The following is a 3,605-nucleotide window of genomic DNA, read 5'->3' on the forward strand; positions in this document are numbered from 1 at the left end:
GGGCGGAGCAGAGCAGTAGCAGGACCAGTCAGAGAAGCAGTCTGGAGTTGTCATGGAGACGGGGCGGGGCTTTTAATTCGATTCTGAGTGGTGTCTAGTGATATTTAATGAAGAGCCGATTCAGAGCCGTAAGAGCCGGCTCTTTACTGGGAGCCGATTCAGAAGAGCCGATTCTCTGAGAAGAGCCGGAATTCCCATCACTACTGCTGCCGGTGCCGGGATCTTTCTTTAAAACCAGATCAGTCCTCCTTGCCGCCACAAGTCACTTCTAGCCAATTAAAATCATAGAGCTGACCAAGCCACTCCCCCCAAGCCGCGCTATTGGTTGCCTCTCATCATTGGAGCGCAGCGATTGGCTGCTGTGCTCTGCCTCTGATCCATGCAATGCTGAAGGAGAGGGGCGATCAGACAGCTGAAAGTCTTGGATGGACTCTGATTCATCTAAGCAGTAGTGATGGGAATTCCGGCTCTTCTCGGAGAAGGTGCACGTGAGTCCAGCCTGTCCGCGGCCACCCACTACCAGCCAATACATGTTGCAAACTTTTAATACAGGGCGGCCGCGGACAGAACAGACTCTGCTGTGAGGATGTGTTTGAGGAATGGGATAGTAACTCAGCGAGCACACAGAGGAGGGGGGGAGGAGACACTGCAGGCTGAAACTGGTGGCTGGGAGAGCCGCGGGCGGGCATGAATGCGTAGCGATCGATTGTTGTCTCTCTCTGCTTGCCTGTACATACTTTTCTGACCCTCAGCCGCCCCAAGTAGAGCTTAATTTCTGGCGCCCTAGGCCAAGGCCTCTGTTGCCTTGCCAGAAATCCGGCCCTGCCCCTGATGGTCTGTTTGTGAAAAGGAATAGATTTCTCATGTAAAAGGGGGTATCAGCTACTGATCGGGATAAAGTTCAATTTTTGGTCGGAGTTTCTCTTTAAGCAGGGTCAGTGTCCAGGCTGGACGTTCTCCTTACTGTGACTGCTGGAACACTTTAAATAAAGCATTTAAAGTGTCTTTATTCTATCAGTCTTTGAATCACAGGTTGTGAATATTGCTCATCTTATGTAAGACGGACGCTTTGCTGGCACTTCACAGATAGTTTGACAAACTTCCGCGCGCACAGAGTGAGGAGCATCTGCTGTAGTGCGTCATTCGCTACAAATTAACTATTCAGTTTTTTTTCTCTCCCCTACGTGAAACCGAACTTAAAGCAGGGAAAGTTAAATTGCTGAGTACCGAGGGGAAGCCGGGAATACATGAAGCATCAGCAGCTATATTTCATTAACCACTTAAGCCCACAGGGTTGAAATTTTTTTGCATCTGAGCAACTTTCACCTCCCATTCATTTGCCAATAACTTTAGCACTACTCATCACAATGAATTGATCTATATCTTGTTTTTTCCGCCACCAATTAGGCTTTCTGTGGGTGATACATTTTGCTGAAAATTAATTTATTCTAAATCAATTTTAACAGGAATATTAAGAAAGAAATGGAAAAAAATCATTATTGCTCAGCTTTTGGCCATTATAGTTTGAAATTCATACATGCTACCATAATGAAAACCCATGTACTTTATTTGCCAATTTGTCCCGCTTATTACACCATTTAAATTATGTCCCTATCACAATGTATGGCGCCGATATTTTCATCACTATTTGCAAGCCCATATTTTAAAAAAATATAATAATATACTCCTTTGACATGCATATTTATAAAGTTCAGACCCTTAGGTAACTATTTGTTTTTTTTTATTATTGTAAATTTTTCTTTTTTTAATTAAACATTGTATGTGGGTAATTTTTGGTGTGGGAGGTAATCAGTTATTTTTTAATGTACAAAAGTGTATTTGTTTAATGTAAAATGTATGTGGGTGTAGTTTTACTATTTGGCCACAAGATGGCCACAGTCAAATAGTCCTAGGAGCGATCGAGCTTGCTCCCAGGAAAAAGGTTGAAGCAGGGGAACTTTTTGGAACGCAGAAAAGCTGCAACGTCTGGAGAGACGCTGTCGGCTTTTCTCCGGGGGGGTCCGATCAGTGAAAGGGATCTATAATCCCTTTCACTGTTCGCTGGGCTAACGTCCGATAGCGGGAGCACGCACGGGGGCCCGCGGGAGCGCGCGCGACCCGTGGGAGTGTGCGCAGCCTAACTGGATGAGAAATTTCGTCCAGTTAGGCTGAAGTGGTTAAAGGGAACCTAAACTGAGAAGGATATGGATTTTTCCTTTTAAAACCATCCCAGTTGCCTGACTCTCTTGCTGATCTTGTCTCTAATACTTTTAGCCACAGCCTCTCAACAAGCATGAAGATCAGGTGCTCTGACTGACGTCAGACTGGATTAGCTGCATGCTAGTTTCGGGTGTGAGATCCAGATACTACTGCAGCAAAGAGATCAGCAGAACTGCCAAGCAACTGGTATTGTTTAACCACTTGCTGTGTGGTTATAGATAATATGTAAAATCAAGAACGGCCAGGTCTCAGCCTGTATTTGAAGGCTGTAAAAGCTCAAATCTTTATTGTATCACAGTATAAATGCACGTTTCGGCATACAGGCCTTTGTCAAGTGCTTTAGTGCTTTGTGCGCACTTGGCAAATGTCTGCGTGCCAAAATGTTGTGCGCTTATACTGCTTCTCTGGGCCCAGGTGCTGACTCCTTGACTCCTTGGTGTTTTTTTAAACTTTTACAGCAGTTGAGCAACCACTGGGCAACCTTAAGGTGGCCACCAACAGTCCAATTTCTAGCGAAAAATCGTTCAAGCGATCAGAAATTCTGATCGGATTGGTTGTAAATAATCTCCATTGGTGGACACAATCGATTATGAACGAGTGAAAAAAATGTCGCCCGAATGAATTTTCGTCGAACCAAAATTTGGATTTTCATTTTGGTCGTGATAGATAGGAAGTAAAGATTGGTTCGTTGATGGTGGAGTGAACGATTTATTACAATATTTCACTTCTGATCACTTCTGATCCCTCGAACGATTTTTCGCTAGAAATTGGACCGTTAGTGGCTACCTTTACCAAGTGGTTATAGATAATGGCAGTTGGATTGTTGAGGATGAAACAACATGGACAAATTACATGGCGAATATCAATCATTTCTTGATCTCTCCTTTTTTAACTTCTTTCTTTGCAATCTATTGATTTATTTTTTCCCTGTTTTTTTTTCCATCTTTAAACCATATAGGGGTTGATTCACGATAACAAATAGCATGCCTTATTAGAGTTAACATGCCTTTTCAGAGTTAACATGCCTTATCAGAGTTGACGTGCCTTATCACGTTAAACGCACATTAAACGCACACATAAAAATATGCACATGACATAAAACATCATGTTATGTGTGCACCTACCCTAGAATGATTGGACCCACAGGGGCTCAGGGCACGACGAGTGGAGTTCATTGCCAATTAGCAGCCATACGTTCATAGCGCTCACTATGCTACTCTGATAAGGCACGTTAACTCTGATGAGTCATGTTAACTCTGATAAGGCATGTTAATTCTAAGGCACGCTGTTTGTCATTGTGAATCAACACCCATAGACTAAAGGTCTTATTTAACCACTTAATGACCAGCCGCCACCTGGTTCCACCTGTGTTTCCTGTCAGTTCA

This window comes from Hyperolius riggenbachi, chromosome 5 (genome assembly GCF_040937935.1).
Source record: "Hyperolius riggenbachi isolate aHypRig1 chromosome 5, aHypRig1.pri, whole genome shotgun sequence".
In the NCBI taxonomy this organism is placed as follows: domain Eukaryota; kingdom Metazoa; phylum Chordata; class Amphibia; order Anura; family Hyperoliidae; genus Hyperolius; species Hyperolius riggenbachi.